The sequence below is a fragment of the Clinocottus analis genome, unplaced genomic scaffold (genome assembly GCF_023055335.1).
Source record: "Clinocottus analis isolate CAN_PGR_092001 unplaced genomic scaffold, fCliAna1.0.p SCAF_19, whole genome shotgun sequence".
In the NCBI taxonomy this organism is placed as follows: domain Eukaryota; kingdom Metazoa; phylum Chordata; class Actinopteri; order Perciformes; family Cottidae; genus Clinocottus; species Clinocottus analis.
The window spans coordinates 1,742,191-1,761,479 of NW_027175920.1; the positions used below are offsets into that span (position 1 = coordinate 1,742,191).

The 19,289-nt window shown below is 44.6% G+C and overlaps 1 protein-coding gene across 6 annotated transcripts in view; it reads left to right on the forward strand.

The window, feature by feature from the left end:
* tanc2b (tetratricopeptide repeat, ankyrin repeat and coiled-coil containing 2b) overlaps window positions 1-19,289 on the forward strand; it is a 129,203-nt gene that overhangs the window by 13,522 nt on the left and 96,392 nt on the right. The gene's annotated exons all lie outside the window — the stretch shown is intronic.

A 19,289-nucleotide genomic window follows, 5' to 3' on the forward strand; every position in this document is an offset into this window, starting at 1 on the left:
CCTTACTGGATGTCATCAAGCCAAAGAAAGCTCTACCTTTTCATTGTTTTTTTTTGTTTTTTTGGAACAAACTGGTCGGGTCGTGTCCTGACAAGTTTCAAACTGCTCAACCTCGGAGAAAGTGACCTCCCTCTCCACCTCGTACCTAATAATAGCGAAGCATCTTTATGAGAGAGGAGGCTTCGTGCTGCAGGATAACTTTTGTCCGGGGTGGAAAATCTTTCATCAGGAAAATAAATACATGTTGCCCGTTTCAATGTATATTGTGAATTTCCACAATGCGTGCGGTGGAGGTGCCGTCATCTCTTCAAGAAGCTGTCTGTCAAGAAAAAAAAGTCTTATTCTTAAGTCCCGAGTACAGATCGATGTGCCGGCTCGGGGGCCATATGTAATTACTCTTTGACTGGCCAGCCATGAAATTGTTGTTTGGCTCTGAAATAGATCCAAAGTCATTTTATAAGAAGTTTTTTTTTTTTTTTTTCGAGCAGTGTTTCCCAAACTTCTTTTCTGGAGACTCAGTATTGAGACTTACTGGATATCATTGGAGCATACCAAGTAGTACTGTACTCTGGGGTATTGGATCGCGCCGCACATCTCCGGTGTCCAAGTCTTTTTTTTTTTGGGGAATAAATGTAAAATATGACCTTGGCTGCACCAGGAGCTGGAAAGATAAGTTTCTCGGCCGGCGAATACAATAACGAGAGTGACCTTTGCGGTCTCCTCCGCCGCACACATTCATGGGGGGTGTAGTCTGTTTGTGTGTCTGAAAAGATGAACAACTTCTGTCAGCTGCTAAAGGGACCGTGGCGCTCGCCGGCTGCAGAGCGGTATGCGGAGTGACAGTCGCTGGCTCGCCAATGCAGCTGTGGCCCGTGAGAATGCGTGCCGCCAAATGGAGTGGAAGAGTAGTCCCATTAAACCCCGTCGCTCCTCTGAGAAGGAGGCTAACGGCTCTGAACGCCGGCCTCTCGCTCCCCCGGCAGAAAGTGCTGACACAATCTTTTTTTGTGTGTGTTGTTGTCTGACTAAAACGCCTTCTGACCGCATGACACTGGCTCTTTTCTTCCTCTGGGATTCCACGGTCGCTACACAAAAGAGACACACAGTGTGCGAGTGCTCGCTTTCGGAGGTGGCGTAAATTATAATTGTACCATAAACTGGCGCAAAAAGGGTCTGCATTAGTCACATTTCAGAGGGCGAGGAAGGAATCTTCTTTGTTTGAGCAGTTAATTGGGTTTTTATGTGCAAAAGCTTCTTTTTTCCCCTCCCATCTCTTACACATTACACATCGTGGGAAGCAAATTAACTTGGTCCCCTCTGTCGAGCTTCGGCTTCGCATGCACAGCGTGTTCCTTGACGTCAAAAGATGCTCGGAGTCTGTTCATTTTCGCGAGTTGTCCTGGACCAGAGAAAGCGCCGCCTCGTCCCCGTCGGCGTGCGGCTCGTGATTGACGGGGCGCGGCGCCGCTGCTGAAGAGATGAAACGTGACGTGCGTCTCCAGGCATATTAAGCACTAGAGTTCTGTTGTTTTTTTTCCCCTCCCCGCTGAGAAGCCGTCGATACTAACTCCCACATGCATCGTGTTCCCGTTACAGTAAAAACAGCTGCATTTCTTATTTATTTATTTCCTCTCAAAGCTTTCTTTCCGATTGCATTAGTCAGGCTTTGACCAATCGGACGCTCCGGGCTGTGAATCTCCGCTGGAGGGGACGGCGATGACGGCGATGACGGCGATTATGATGAAAGGGTGATCAGCGTTGTCGAAGTTAGTTGAAGGGGATCTAAAGGAAGACGGTCGCTCCCCAGTGGGGGGTGTGTGGGTGGGTGAGCTATACAGCCCACAGCGACTGAAGAGGGGGAGCTGTGTCAAATCTGACACACTGAAACCCACAAACGCCAACACTGACAGCGAGTTGTGACGAAAAACCAATTTAGCAGGCAGGAGGAATTCTGTTTGAGTTGTGGGGGAGCTGTCCTCCTTTTGCTTGATCTAGTTTTTTCTTTCTTCTACTCGTCCATGTATGGTGGTAGGTAGGCCGTGCTCCTGTTAGGACTTGTGGTCACAAATCGAGAGATTTTCGAGCAGATGAAAGAGTTTATTTGAGCTGGAATGTGCAGGGAGCATAATGCAGGTCGGGTGCATGTTCGTCTGAAGCCGTTGGATGTCTGAGTGGCCCGTTTTTGTTTTTAAGATAGGTGGATAAAGGACGGAGGAATGCTTGAGAACCTTCGCTGTGATTGTCAACATGGCGTGTGTTGACAGACTAACACGTGTCGCATGGAAAACGCTCCTCCCCCTCTGGCTGGTGACAGTATGATGTTTTTCTGGGCAACGTGATGTCATCCATTTGCGGCATCATTAAAGTGATCTTTTGCATCTTGATGCTGTGAAACCACGAAACACTTTAATAACACTTCAATCACTTTGGTCATTTTAATTACTTTCTGGTGCAATACAAATACATTTAAATACTTTTTATATTCAGTCTGTATATATAATAATGCTATTGTGGATTAATTTTCTTTTTTACTGTTTTTATTACTGTTTTTACTGTTTATTTATACTACTTGAGTTTTATTTTTACTATGTGTCTCTTGTGTGCACTGCTGCTGTAATCCTGCAATTGCGGAACGAATAAAGGATTATCTTATTTTAAGGTGGTTTCATAAGGGACACTAATGCCGCTCCACTGATTTAATAGTCCTGCTTAGCGTTGTCACTATGAAAGTCACGGCTTTGATACGATATCCTACCTAAACATGATACTAATTCTAAGACGATACCACGACAAATACCCATTACATCAGGAAAAGTAATAAAATTTGACAAAACATGGATTGACTTCCATGTAATTACATTTTTTTGGGGCCCATTTATTGATAACTATTTATTTATCTGCGTTTTTTGTTAGTAAACTATGGAAAACTATGTTTCCAACTACATATTACGGCATTTCATAGTGTTTTTTTGTTTTGATGAAACAGCGCCCCCATTAGCGCATCAGAAATAGTTGAGGTGGAGAGCGGTACTGCAGCACCAGAGATGGCGAAAAAGCTTCCAAAAACAAAACCCCACGAAAAGATGAATACAGATGAAGTTCTATGAGAAGTTGAGGCGTAAAAAGCGTTACTAAGAAACACGGAAAAGTAATTATTTAACATCTGCACTTTGGTGGTTTATGTGTTTTCCAGATTACGGGATATGTTTAGACAGCTTCAGAAAAAAAAGGTGAATCTATTTTTAACCGTCCGTTTGGTCTGTAATTAAAGCTGCGTAGTTATTGTTCTGTTTTTTATTTTACCACAGCTCTGCTCAGAGCAGCGTGGCGAGAGCTTCATGGCGTGCTTTATCTTCATATTGGCTTCATTTGATGACTCCATCCTTCATGTTGGGGCTCGATAATCCCCGGACCCGCAGTTAATATTTTTGACCGCTTGCGTTGGTATCAAGACGCCTAAAGCTTCCTAATTTGACGCCCTGGGAGTAAAAACCAGCCAGCCCAACTAATCAACCAACTGTTTATTTTTTTTTACTCACTATGCCGCTGGTTTAAAAATAAATACTCTGCAGAGTTTTCTGGCTTCGTGGCGAGTCTAATTGTCATTTAGCGACTCGGGATGGGAGGCTGAGAAACGCTCCGTGGAAATATGAAATATGTATATATTATGTTGTACATGAAAGGGCTTTGAAAGACTTTGTATTCTGCCGTTTGTCATATGAGGAGCTTTCTTTGTGTTTGTCTTGTCAGTAGAGTTATGCAAGTGGAGTGGATTGAGTAAACGGATCCGTAATTGCCATTTGGAGATGTTTGCAGACCGACATCCAGCAATCAGCAACTTTGTCGTCGCTAACGCTGAAAAACGGGTGAGAGAATATATCCAGCAGGCTTCAATTGTCCGACGTGAAGCCACCGACGTGAAGAAATAACACTCCCTGGCTTCCTACAGGGTCCTGTTCGGGCTCCAGCACAGGAAATGAAAGGCGCAGAAATCAGCGGGTGCTAATGTATACGGTTTGAGAAATAACACGGCGTGAACAGCATGGAAAAAGCAAATCTGCATTGTGGGTTAGACGGAGCCGCACTCTCAATTTCCTCCCACTTTCATGAATAATTATTGTGTGGAGGGAGAGAAAGATATAGCGCCCTGCAAAATTGTTGCGAATACATTTTCATTCAGTCGAGATCGGGACTTTTATTCCCCCCGCACTCTACTCCAGGAATGTGTTTTGTGTTGGGATGTAATGCAACGAGACCACGGACCAAATGGGCTTCGTAAAGGTTGTAGTCTTCGTAAACTACTGCGGCAAATTTGCAAACTATTAAGACCCGTTTTCTTCATCTCCATCGCGGTATTTATCATAATTAACGCGTGCGCATGATTTGCAAAGTCCTGCCTGCAAGACTCGGAGGCAAAACGGAGACATCCAGCGATCATCAAGGGCTTCTTTTGTACAGCGACGCTCCTCCGGGACCTTGTATGCACAGGTTTGTTCAAAAGCATCTCCTCCCCTCTCATCTCTGCCAGCCGTCATCGACAGCTGGGCTCCGGCTAACAGCTGCCTCCCCCCACCAGAACCTAATACGCTCAAAAAAACCTAAAAGAGTTGCCTGCGAGCGTGCTTCGTGGGAGAGATAATTACTTTGTTAAAGCCGCGGTGAGTTTGTGGGTGGTCCCTGGTTAAGGGCTTGATTTTTCTTTATCATTTCATCTGCCAATTGTTTGCTAGATTGATTGTTTTGTTAGTGAAATGTTGTAAGAAAGGGAAAAGATGACTTTGGTTCAATTAGCTTGTTTTGTCTATGAAATGGCAAAAAACCCTGAAAGAATATAAGTAAACTATCCCCCTAAAACTAAATAAATATATATAAAGTTCAAGAAAACCATTGAGCTTTAACGCGGTAATATTTGACATTTTTGACTCAAACCATTAATTGACTATCAAAGCAGTTTCTGATTTATTATCTTTCAGTTGACTAATTCATTAATCATTTTAGCTCCAGTCAGGTACACAAGGGGTAGATTGACAAGGGAAAATGTAAAAAGATACCATATTATTTTGTTTTTACAGGTGCTTTATGTCACATTCAGGGCATTGCTATAGCAGCAAACAACTATACATGTAGAACATTTAAATGTCAGTGAAAAACGTATTTATGATTATGGGTTTAGCTTCCTGCTGATCAGGTAATCACCTGCAGTATAAACTCCGCTAGCTACTGCTGTGGCTAAAATCAGCAGCTCATGACTCTTATGAATTAAACATGCACGCTTTCGGCTTTTTCCCTTTTTTCTATTTCCATCCAGTTTCCACAATCCCTCCCCACGGTCCCACTGTCTTTGCACTATTTACTCTCCGCTGTAGATAGCGAGCGTACTGACTCGTTCCGTCTCAAGAGGGCAATAACACCTATAGCCTTTTTTTTTTTTTTTTTTGCTGACGTCGACGAGGCCCGGCTCAGCCTGCTAATGCGGGGCGAGCGTGAGGCCCGAGACGAAGGGCAGAGGAACTCATCTGACGGCGCGCGACCTTCATTGAAGGCGAGAGGTGAGGGGAAAAAGGACTGGAGGTGAACCCCCCGGCGTGTTTCCATCCATCTCCCTGCAAACCCTCCTTCGGCCGATGGCTTCTTCTGCCGAAACGGAAACTCGCCGCTTAATCATTCTCCATCTGATCGGACGGGTGACTCTCGGGTGCGCTCGCCTACAAGTGCGTCCCATCGAAGACGCACGGGCGACCGCCGCTCTGCAGACGTCATCGCCCCGGTTAGAGGATGTGTTTCCTGTGAGGAATACGCCGCCTCGCTTTAAGTGAAATGCATATAGACGGAACCAAGGTGACCTTTCTCGTAGCTCATTAATATTCTCAACGGCGCCTCGTCGGCCCCAACACTCTGGATTACCCAATAATAAGATGAGACAAATAATTGCAACGGGACATCAAAACAAAGTCATTCGATGAAATGACTTATGATAAGTATCTTTCAATTAAGCGGCGTTGCTGTTGAAGGGAAAGCGGCGTCGGATGAGTGCCGACATCGGTACGAGAGACATCTAATCATCTTCATGGCGGTCCTTTTTTTTTTTTTTTTTTTTACCGAATTCCTAGAAAGCCAAGCTTCCTGCAGTGTCACTCCGTGCCCGAGCCGCCGCGTGATTGACACCCGCCGCCACGGTGGCGGGGATCTATCTAACAAGACGTTTATTGGTGGTCATCAAACCGCCGTCGGAGGTCGGCGGCCCAGCCGACACGCGCTAATTGGGTCTTCGTTTTTCCCCGTCTGCGCTTTCAATCAAAACGTCAGTCCGGGGGCCCGACGGCAATCTGGCGGTGGGCTGAACTGGAAGAGCAAGTAATTTAAGATGTTTTCTCCCGACTCCCGCCCACGCCCGCCTCCTTTTCCCTTTTCATACCGTCTTCTCAGACACAGATATTCATTCAGTCGCAAATAGCAACCCTGAAGGTATCATTGCCCTTGCGAGGCACTCTAGTGTGATCTTTTCTTTGTAGTAGTGTATCGCTGGCTCTGGAATTAATAGTCTGAATGGAGGGGGGAGAGGAAAAAAAAGGAAAAGTATGTTTTTAAAGGTGGAGAAACTTGTCAAAAAAGCAAAGTTGGTTGTAGACCGAATGCTTTTTTTCCTTCCACAAGAAAACTGATGACACAACAAAAGCAGTACACTAAGAAATAAAGGTGCTAACAAAGAAAACACCTTCTTGGTTCCACACAGAGCACCTACAGAGGGTTCTACGTAGAACCCAACATAAGGGATTATACCTACAATCATATTTTAAATGGGTCCCTTCTTTAGTGTACTGGTTCCACCCAGAACCCTCTTTGGAGGTTTTCTCTAGAACCCTTTTCGCCCTTTTTAAGGGCGCTAACAAAAATCCGCCATTGTGGTTCCATCGAGAACCATTTGTATCCCGAGGGTTCCACATGGAACCCAACCAGGGTTTCATCTAGAACCCTAAAGGGCTGTGTCTGATGTGGTGCTGTGTAAGCCACACAAATCACAGTTCACAATCCTGTGTTGAGGGCGTTCCCTGGGGCTCAAGCTTTCAACACTCCTTGAAGATGTATTTCTTCAAAAAAAAATGGTTCTTTGTATAGAGAAAAGGTTCTTCTTGGCGCTCGTAGTCTTACAAAGATGCCTTGAAAAGAGCCTTTCTTCAATAAATAACATTCTTTAGAAGCAAATGGATGTGGGCGGAGCCTGAGTCCTTTCGGAAGAACCGGCTTGGGCGTCTTATTTCTAAGAGAAGGGGAAAACATCCACCTGTCAGCGCTTCTTTTTACCTGAAGTCTTTGCGTGAGGTGAAAAGAGATGTGCGCCGCCAATTCACACGCCGACAATGAAGTTCTTCAGAGTGAACGTGGCGGTTGATGGTTCATGGTAATGCAGGACTGAACCAATGCATATTTTATGGAGGAAAACCGATTCATCTCCTTTCTCACTCAGGTCTCCCCTGCGCCAATGAAACCACGTTTTATAGCCGCGTGCATGTGATTCACACACTTATTTCCCCAGACGTGAGCAGAACCGAGACAGTTGTCACCAATCGCTTTCGGCAATCGGGAGCGTTTCTGATTTTGTATTTTTGAGGCTCATTTGAGGGCAGGAACTCATTTGCGCAGCACCAAATGTCATCAGAGGTGCCCCTTTGACATACTAAGCCACTCCGTCTCCTTCCCGGCTGTTTGGACGGTCGGCAGCGCCGTATCGATCTGTTCTGTTCTTGTCCTGCGGTTTTGGAAACCTAAACCCGCCCTCTGAACGTCTGATGACTCTCCACCTTCGGGGGGGTTTATGCTCCGCACACGGACTCCTTGTGGGCTCGCCTGACGTCACCGCCGCTATCTGTGGATGTCCTAAATAGAAAGCGTCAACACGTGACCGCTTAGAGAGGAAATTTGACACCCGCTGTCCAGCGTATTCCAGTTTATTTTGTCCATGGAGAGTTGAATACCTCGAGAAAGAGACGAGATCTCGTCCAAGAACTGCGACAACTTTCTATAAAGCATAACCACGATATTCACGCAACCTTAACGCAATCGTTTTTACTTGCCTCACCTCAACGCTGCGCCTAATTAAAAGCTAAGTCTGGTATTCTTCAACCCCTCCTATGCTTTTGTGTGAGACTAATGGGCACAACCATTTTCTTAATTGGTCCAGTATTGAGCGAGAACGCTGCGGACGGCAGCCGCTAAATGAGCTGCGACATGACGTACGTCCACTAATTGTGTTCCTTTTTCGTCCGACAACATTATGAAAAGGACCCTACAGAGAAATAAAACCTTTTTCTATACCTTTTCGCTTGAATCTGGTCTGCGTAGCGGCTGCCGACGCCCTCAATACTGGACCAATGTGTTGTTTCTATGACTTACTTGGACACAAAAACCAACCAAACAGATAATGTAGATGTCTTTCCCCTGATGTGTACTAGTGACCAGTTAACTAACATCTTCGCTTGCCTTTTATTATCATGCCTGACCTTTTCACGAACTAGGTTTTTACTGTTACAAGATGTGGTCACTGATTGGCTGGATGCAGAGCAACGTAAGAAGAACATACTTCATTTGCAGCGGCGATGCAAGTTAAAGCTTTGACTTGTGGTCTGCAGTTAATTTCAGCTGCTAATGCCTATGCAGAGGGTTAAATATTATCCCACACAGCTGCAGCGTCTTTGCTCTGGCGCTCTTTTAAGTTAAAGTTAATTTCAGATGAGGACTTTTATGGCTTCATGGAGGAAACCAAACCAGGAGTCTCCCCCCCCCCTTTTCCCCCCGTGGCTTTATTCCTACTTAGAAGCCATGCTAAGCCTATCAACCACTCAGCTGCACTTGATACACAATACCCCCAGGCAAAGAAGTCCAACGCTGTATCTGGCTCTGCTGCTCAGAGATACAAAGTCGACTACGAGCGCTCAACAGGCCTCTGGCTGAGTGTTGTGTGGTCAAGCATTTTAAGGAAATGAACCAAACTGGGACGCACACACATGGACATGAAATAAGAGCAAATGGGAGCTTGTGCTCGTTGGTTATTCAGTGTGAAAGAAATTGCTTTTTTCTTACACTGGATGCAGGATGTTGAACAAAATGTTCTTAATTCCTATTAAGAGATTGTCTTTCCCCTTTTTTATCCCCAATTTGGAGACTCAACTCCTCCCTGGAAATACCTCAAACTAAGACAAGTCGACATATTATCACAAAATTGAAGGTTTTAACCTTTTGGAAACAGTGTGAAAATCCTCCCGTGCCAATTTTAAGTCCCAGCATGCCCCATTCAGGCAACTTTTGGCACAAAATATGTAATTTTTCCATTTTTGAACCGAACGACACAGTTTTTTGACTGAAACTCCTTCCTAACAGACCAAAACTTTGTTTTATTGTGATTTCTGTTGCATATTATGACTCTTTAGGTCCTAATATTTCCAAAAAGGTGTCTTATTGACCGCTCCAGGAGGCATTTTTGGGGAATCTGGCTCATATCATGCTGCATGTTCATACTTACAATCAAAATATCTTTTAAAAGTGATTTTTGTTTTTGCAGATATACATTTTTTCCCCAAGACTTTGCTGAACAAATACATACAATAAACACAAGTGTTGGCATTAATTTGAGGTTCATACGACGACTCAAACACTGGTGAAAAGGAGGTCTGGAGATAAAAATTGGTTCCACAGTTTTTAACGGGTTAAATTGCAGAGTTGGTCATTTGTTTACTGAAATTTGCTTTACCTCCTGACAACAATCACAGAATCAAATGCCCAGACTAAAAATTAGCAATCGGTGGCGGTCACAGGACTGTAATAACACCAGCCAATCATTTAATTTGGCCCGAGTGGAAAGATTGGACGGCAGCCTCACAGCTGTGAGCACTAACAATAACCATGTTGGTTGTTAACGTTCATCACGATAATTTTGGGGCAGTAGCTTCGGGACGCGCCGTCAGTGCAATTGTTTTGGAGCTAGTGCCGCCTGCTACTTTAACACTTTAATAAGAAACAAATTGGCAGCATTGGGCGGGGTTTTTCGGGTGAATAAATAAATAAAAAAAGATCTGATATTGTGTTATAGTTTTGCATATAATCATAGGAAGATTTCAGCTTGAGCCGTGGGGCTCGATGCCCGCTTCTGACTTGTTGGGACTCCAACCTTGATGCAAAAAAACACATTTATCTTTCAATAAACACAATCAAGAGACGGTGAAAACACTAATGAATAGTCCAGGGCCTCTGCAGCGGCGCCCTTTTTCTGTTAATCAAGAGAGGAACCCTTTCTTTTTGTCGCTCAATTAAACGTAACTTCATTGAAATCGTCATTTCTTCACCCCGTGACCCTGTTGACTCCACGCAGTGCGATTACAGCGATTTATAAAATGTGAGACTGCGTCTATCAAATGTCACCGACAGACAGTGCTCAAGAAGAGCGAGGTCACTCCTCAGGTGGAGGGTGCAGGAGAGATGCTGCAGGCATTTTTAATTCAAAAGAATTTTCCCGCACCTGCTCCAAAAGAGACGCCGGCTGATTTTTAAACGCCTCCACCTCAATGCAAATGTGTCGCCTGCGCCGGCGTCGATTACCTCGCTGTTAGCGGCCTTCTGCAGGATGACCTTCCCTCCTGGTGTCACGACTCTATTTGCACCTCTAAGCTGCCTGTCAAACGCCGACCCATTCTTCTTCCCGGAGCTCTGCTCTATTTGTTTGAACCGGATCGGGTAGAGGGGGGGGGAGGAAGCGAGAGAGGCATACAAATGGCAGCCCCTCGAGGAGGATTTATGCAAAACAACATTTTTTTTTTCTCCCCCTCCGTGTGTTGCACAGACCCGATGATGGGCATGTCCCTGTCATATGTCGACAACGGCGATGAGAGGCTATTATTCAGATTTCTTTTAGATTAATACCACTCCTGGCACCTCTGCTCCGGACTGTCAATGCAGACGGTGCACCTCCAAATGGCCAGCAGGTGTAGCAGTGAGGTCTCTGCATGAAGAGGATGCAGGAGGAAGGGAAGCAGCAGTCAGTGGGATTAATGGATCTGTCGTACTAAACCCTCCTCCTCTCTGGGGCAATATTTAACAGCGTTTGACCTTTTCACGTCATCGTCATCCGGCTCCATTTGTTGTTTAAATGGTCATCTTATACGTGTTAACTCTGGTGACGCTCCATCAGTAGAAGAGTCCCAGTACTTCACTCCTCCTCCAGTGTGTGTCTCACTTTCTGGTGCAAAAGCTGGGAGTTTTTATTCCATGCTCCGTGTTGTCGCTGTGGTTCGAGGGAGCGTTAAAGCGTGCACATTCACGACGAGTTAAAATCAGAGCTCGGCTGCTTGTTGTCATCTCGGTGCCTGCAGGGGATGGAAGCAAAGAAAGAAAGAAAAAAATCATTCATCACTGACAAATGCCGACATATGCGCTTGTCCGCCGTCGAAGAGATTACGAAGAAAGACGTGCAACTATACTTTAATCAACATAAAATAAAGAAAAACTGTGGATTCGCAGCTCTGGGAGAGTGAATAGGTTTTTGTTTATTTAGATGATTTATTTCCCCGCCCTCAATTTGGCCGCACCTGCATTCACGGCTCTCAGTGTTTCATCCCAGACATTTACTAAAACAAACATGGAGGGGTGGGGGGGTGGAATAAAAGGCAATGAATCATGGCCTCCTTCGTTTGGCTCTCTTTGACTCTGATAAAGGTTGACACGCTATTTCAGTCGCTTCCTTTTGAGTGGATTTGAGGGTGAGACGGGTCTAAGCTGGTTTAAACTGGGCACAGATTTGGTGACGATTTGTGCCAGTTGGCCCGTGTAGGAGGACTTCTGTTTCCCTGCGGGGAGACGACACAACCCGAGCACATCATACACACATCACCATACACACATCACTTGGCTCCATGTAGAGAAGGAAACGCATCAACTTGAGCAGTGTGGACTTTAATGAAGGGCACACCTACGTTAAAGTCTTGGCCCTTTAACTTAAAGAGATATTGACATGTTGTTCGTGCCTGTCTCGTTTTTGGGAACCTGTGCCAAACGTCGGCGTCTTTGCTCTTTAGCATTGGACTCGAAAGCTTGAAGTCGCAGATGGCGTGCTGACATCGGGTCTAAATAACAGCTCAGGTGTCAACGGAGAGCTCACGGGTACCTGCTGTTAGCTTTGAGCGTTCACAGCCGTGGACTTAAAGTTGTGTCGGGGTGCGCTCATCAACGAAATACTAAACATTCAGGAGTTTAAATCAGATATTTTACAAATTACAGGACTATTTCGGTAACTGTGGCACGACAAACAGAACTTAATACGACTCTGATTGGCTTTTTATTCATTAGCAGAGCAACAATTTCTTCCTAAACTAAAGTTTTTAATCGGTTAAACTGAAACAGCCATAACAAAAAACCCTCAATATAATTTATCGGTGCTCATTATGAACTTCAAAGCATGACATTTGTCTCCACAACATGACAATGGCTGAACTGGCGGCTAGCAGCTAGCAGCTAACAACGATAACAGCTAACGCCGCTAATAATGTATATATATATGTGTAAATTAACCCTCATTTGTTTCTCATTTAAATATTCAGGATACAAACCAAAACCTTTAATGCTATTTTAAGTTCTATATGTCACAATAAGGGTCATACTCATAGCTGATATCAAAATGTCCAATCAAACAAACGTATTTTGGGTTGAAAACATCCCGATTCTTTGGACAAATCAAACTTAAATATGTGACGATACTCTGAAGCGAGAGTTGAACACATCTCATGCTCCAACTAGATCTAGCAATAGAAACGCCTGAGGAGCTTTTTAGACGATGATCTCGGCCACCCTGGGGATCCGAAACTGTCACGGCCGTGACTGATCGTACCCGCGTATGCGGTGCATCGTGATGCAGACATCACTGCAAAGCAACAAGCGTGAAGGTGGGGTGGGGGGTGGGGGGGCATTCATCTAGATTTATAAATAATCTATCGCGGGGCAGGAGCGAAACTTTGTTACCGGCAACCTTAAGTGGTTTTCTGCATCGCCCCGTGCAGCTCTCACCTTGCCAGCCGGGCCGTGACACTTCCCCTTATTGATATCAGCGTGATTTATGGAAACCCGGCTCCCTCCGGCCCGTCCTCTAACCCGGAGATGGGCGTGTGATTTATCCTCGTCTGATGCCGCGGGGGCGTGAGGGCGGAGGCTCCTCCGGATTTAATTTTTTCAGTGAGAATATTTTGTGATGTGTCGTGTTAAGATGATGCAGCAGGATTTTGCTGTTAATAAGCGGCACAGTTTGCCGCCATCTCCTCAGCGAGTGAAACGGGAAACAAGTGGAGGAAGAATCAATGACTCGGCTTCAATTATCCTGCCCCCGTTTTTCAAGATAAATACCCTCCAACTATGCTTCGTCTGCCACGAGTCTCTTCATTTGATTACGGTCTGACGTGACATTCATGCTTTCCAGACTCGCTGCTGCCGGATTCAAACATAATTGCTCTCAGGAAAAACGTGCGTCCCTCAGGGCAGAGTCCATTTGTCGCTATCAAACTTGTTGATGCCTCGTCGTGCCGGAGGGTTTTTTTTTTCCACTCTTTGCGACGACAATATTGAGCTGTATTTCTTCCCCCGCGGTGAATCATAACGACCATTTTTTCTTTTATGAGAACTTAGATTTTCATACAAATTTCCCTAGTCAATAAATTGAAATAGTGTGTGTGTGGGTGGGGGGGAGGGAGGGGTGGGGGGGGTTGAAATAGCTCCTATTTTGAAAAAGCTAAATGTTCCTCCTTGTGCAACATCTGTGTTGTAGGTAATCGCAGTAAGAGCGCTCCCGTGGGAAAACCCTCCTCGCTAATTCCATGATTGTGTCTGTGTGGCTTCCTCTCAGATTTTTTCTTTAAATTATGATTTCCAGGTCACGAGTAACAGGAGATAAATCCTATCGGCCTGCCCTCCAACACTGGCCTCCGCCGCGGAAAAGGCCCCATTAAAGGATGCTTTATTGATCGTAAATAAGCTTTGTAATTAATGGAGGGTCACGCCGGCTCTCGGGTCCGCCGCCTGCTGCCGGCGGGGTTTCTTTTATGTTTAAAAATGGAGATGGAGATTAGCGATTTAAAAGTTTAATTCATTCTACAGGAGGGTCACAGCGTGAGGAGACCTAAGATAATCCTTCCTTATTGGCCTCATAATACCATGACCGAGCAATTCTTTGTTAAGGACTAAAGCTAAGTGACGGAGTTAAAAAGCCAAATACGCCGGTTTTCTGTCAAGTTTCACAAAGCATATTTATAAATTAGACCTATTTTGAATGTTAATTCAGACTATGAGAAGCTGTGAAGCTTACAAGTAGCTCAAATATATATGTATATATATTTTAAAGACATTTTATGCCGGTTTTCTGTCTTGTTTTTTTTCAAAGCATATTTATATTTTAGCCTATTTGGAATTTTAATTCAGATTTCGTGAAGCTTACAAGTAGCTTAAATCTTTCATTTCATGTCTCGGTAATGATGATCACAATATAGCATTCTGGTAATTCAATAAATAGATTTGTCTGATTGAAATAACCTCATGGGAAAGCCTATTTTTGCCTATATATCGGCAAAAATAGTCTATTTTGCCTATACACTGCATACTACTTAGTAGATTAAATACTTGACAAATTAAAAGTATGAGTATTTTCTTATTTATCAAAGAACTTTAGTGCTGAATGAACATTTTCAACCTCAAGAGAGAGAGAAATGTACAGATGTACACTGACAAAAGGTCAAATATAGACTTGTACACTACATGTCATTCACCCATTCATACACTAACATTCATTCTCATTTATACGCCTACAGCAGCAACGTGAGGTTAAATGAGCCCAAGGACACGTTGATACGTCTCCCTTTTTTATTGATTACTTCTACATAAAGGCCATACAACTCCTCAGCAAATGTGCAATATCCAAAAGTGCAGTATATTAGTTTTATTGGTCACAGTAAATACATTTTGCATTTTTTATTATTATTACTGTTGGATGTGAGTGCATGCACTGTCAGGACTGCTCCTTCATCTTGTATTTACTGCAATAACAATGAATGGATTTATCTTCTAGTCTGCACAAATCTGCAAAGTAAACGGATGAAGACATTAGTTTGTATTTATCTGCACATCAGCAGAATTATTCATTTGTTAGTGTGTGCTTGTTGTTATCAATCTGGGCGGCGTAAATGTGCAATGAGTATCTAGATGATTGATTTAATTGCGGTACGATTCTGTTTATAAAAGCCATAAATCGTCATATTGAACCGTCGCTCCCACTTCCTGCTTACAGCCTCGTATTTCACCAGAACGAGCTCCCGCGCCGCTTCCGTTTATTTTCTTCTTTCAAACACACCGGAGGAGCATCGCGCCGGAGCTGCTGTGTGGAAGGAGCCCGAGATGGTGCCGCATCCGCTTACGCACATCGTCCGCGAGAGCGTGCTGCTTTCTTGGCATTCCCCTTCACAGAGGCCGGTACACCAGGTCAGAGCGAGTGGGAATGACAGAGCTGTGTGTGCTCACACCCTCGCATGAAACGCTCGTGTTGCGGTTGCGTTCCTCTCTCTCTCTTTCTCTTTCTCCGTGGCGACCCGTCTGCATCACTTGCCTACTCGGTATCCCGTCCCTCTAAGATTTCATACATCGATCGCCTCCTCAAGACGCGGCGATATCCCTCCTCATGTTCTGCTCTCGCAGCCGCTAAACCGCTGCAGCCCGAGCCCCAGTTAGCTCGCCGCGGCGCAACATGCGAGCAGATTTATCGCGGCTAAGGGTTTGAAAAGTCCTCCGTATTTTATCCCTCGGTCCTCTCAGCTGTCCTCACTTTTACTGAGTCAGGACTTTTTTTGTTGGTTGAGATTATGATTTAGTATTATAATCGCAGAATGCCTTCCGGCCTGTGCGCTGACCAGACACAATGAGCTGCTGTAGTCGTGCGGGCGCTAGCGGTAGCTGCCCTCCGCTCCGGCGGCCGAGTCTCTGGAGATGATGCACGCCCGAGAGCCGACCACGTCGTCGCCTTTACACCCGGCATCACCGCCGTCTACACCTTGTCACTGGAGGACGGCACATGACTCATACCAATGAGCTGGTTTCAGACCGGAGGGGGAGGGGAAGGGCGTCGACATGAGAAAACTAGCAAAAGAAAATCTACTTGAGTTGGTGTGAAAATGGCGATCAATAAGCTCGGGATTGTAAAGACATATCGGCTCGTTCCAGTCAGCCCACACACACAAACACACACACACACACACACACACACACACACACACACACACACGATGAAGTATCGCCACCACGAACTAGCGCTGCACGATGTGACTAATGCTCTTCACCCGGCCGTCCTGCAGGCGTGAGGATCACTGGAGTCGCCGTATCATGAAGCGGACGTGAAGACGTCATTTTAAATCGTGCGTCAGCCGACATTGATTTCACGCTCGAGAAGATCGCAATAGTGACGCAGAGAAGATTAAGATATCCCGAGGTAGTTCAGAGAGTTCCTCAGTGGTTCAACGCCTCCACATCGCGTACAGACGGATCTAGAGACACGAGGGGCAGCTTGTAGGCAGCTTGTGCATCCTCTTGGTTGTGGAGAGAGACGTCTCCGGTGTTGGCGTACGACCTCACACACGTAGTCCTTTACATACATGCAGAAACACTTGTTTGTAACATGGGAACACAGGTGGAAATTAAGCTTTTTTTGGCCTTTGCAGGGGGATGTTTCATTAGCGGACCTTTTCCGTTAACGAGAGCTTCGTTCTCTTTTATTACGAAACATCGAATGTTGTGCCCTTTGTGGCTCGTGTCATCACTCACACATTGTTTCTGGAAAGTAAATTAGAGATGTGTTTGGAGGGAATAGTCGCCTGAAGCTTCAGTTAGCTCGCTATGGTTTCGGGCGCCGATATTGTGAACACAATGGAAACGAGTCAATTCTGCTTTTTGTTTCTCGTGATACAAAAGCAGAATACTTCCCTTTAAGCCCCTCATCTTAACCCCTAATCCTATTTATTGTTTGAGTTGTGTTTAGAGGTTGCACACGGGGATTACATACTGTTGTAGCGCAGGTTTTTATATTTAATTTGATACCAAACATGTTTTTTTTTTTCTTTTTTGGGGGGAGATTTATATCAGGTTTTTTGATTTGTACCTCACAAGGGCTCAAAGGGATTTTTAAGTGTCACCACTCGGCTTCTCAAAACAACAAACAGCTGGATTTCTCCGAAAAGAGTCAATCTGTGGCTCCGTCTGGTCTCTTTTTGGCAGCTCCACTGGCTCCCCCTCAATCTTCACCTGGCATATTGTTGTTGACTTCTCTTTCACTCCTTTTATATATATTTTTGGACACTCTAAATTGGCAACTGCCAGGACTGCAATCTCGTTGAGACTGTGGACAACTTCACTCTACGAGAGGCCTGACTGACTGAAAAGGAAAACGTCACACATCATTACATCAATCATTTACCCCATGTGACTTTCAGAAAGTCGATTTTCTCGTGCGCTTCAATTGAAAAATCAAAAAAAAACAGAGAAAAGCCTTAATGGACTCAATTGAAGTCAAAGAATACTTCAATTCATCAAGAACTGTCTTGTTTTTTTGATACTTCGTTTTGCCGAAGTAAAAAAGTTATTCTGCAAGATTTAAAGGTAACACTGTGAGTGAATGGTTATTTTTGTGTGAGATTCATAACTCATAATTTAGCATACATTATCGAGTGTTTGAGGCCTTTCCTTACAGCTGTTGTCTGGAGATACCATTAGTCCTTTCGGGCTTAAATTTAAGCGAGATTACACCTCTTAAAACACTCTCAGACATAAAAAAAAGAGGAAAGAATTCATAAATAAATCAGTCATGCAAAAGATGGATTTGGTGCGGCTCGGTTTCATCCCACCTGACGCTAAACATCAGGCGTTGTCTCGTTGTCATTGCCGCGTCCCCCTCGGTGTCCTCAGCCTTTCAGACCCTCTCTGAAGGTCAGGGGGGGATTGTGAACATTAGTTAAGCAGGGGTGAGAGAGGGAGGCGGAGGGGCTTTTTGAGAGCTTTTCCATGTCTTCCTCTCCGAGGGTTTTTTTTTAATTGTTTGGGTCCAAAGCTGGCTTCTCAGCTGGAGTTTGTCTGTGGGGCTCTGCTGAGTCACTCCCACCTAATGGGGAACATCTGCTGCCGTGCTTTTTACTACGCACAGCAGAGCTATCTGTTCCTGCACGACGGAGGGGGGGATGGAGGGATGGAGGGAGGGATGCGGGAGGAATTAGCGGGATACAACAAGCTGCTGGAAAGACATGAAGACAATGTTATTGTTTAACCCGTTGAAAACTGTGCAACCGATTTCGGCTTCAGACCTCCTTTTCTCCTGAGTTTGAGTCGTTGTAGGAACCCCAAATTAATTCCAATACTTGTGTTTATTGTGTGTATTTGTTCAGCAAAGTCTTGGGAAAAAAATCTATATCTGCAAAAAAAAAATCTCTTTTAAAAATATATTTTGATTGTAAGTATGAACATGCAGCATGATGTGAGCCAGATCCCCCAAAAAAGTCTTCTGGAGCGTCAATAAGACACCTTTTTGGAAAGATTAAGACCTAAAGAATCAAAATCTGCAACAAAAATCACAATAAAACAAAGTCTTGGTCTGTTAGGAAGGAGTTTCAGTCAAAAAACTGTGTCGTTCGGTTCAAAAATGGAAAAATTACGTATTTTATGCCAAAAGATTGTGTGAATGGGGCATGCTGGGACTTCAATTGGGCACCGGAGGATTTTAATCTAAAGGTTAAGGTGGCCTTACTTGTCAGCATTGTGGCTCCTTATTTGTTCTGGAACATCCTCCTTTTTATTTTCATGATGCATATCAAACATGGCATTGACCTTCGAAGAGGCAAAGCACATTTTCTTCTTCTCTATTTGCACAAAATGAGTGTTTTTTGCAGTCTATGTTTCTGTTAGAACATTTTCACCCGACACCGTGAGGTAAAATCATTCAATCGAGACATTTATTCGTTGCAAGAAAGGATCCTGGACTCCATTAACGAGCAGAGAGTTGCTTCTTAAATGCATTAGGGTGAAACATCAACACAGTCCCTCATGACGTCTTTAGATTAGCTTGCATCATCGTGGTCATATGATAACAATGTTCTGCATGTTCTCCAGACGGAGACGTACAGATCCCCTCAGTCTCATGACCGTCAGGAGACAACATGCCAAGTTCCTGTGTAGGTTTAAACAAGGGGAGAGTTCACTGGGAAGTCACGGATGATTCATGAACATACGATATG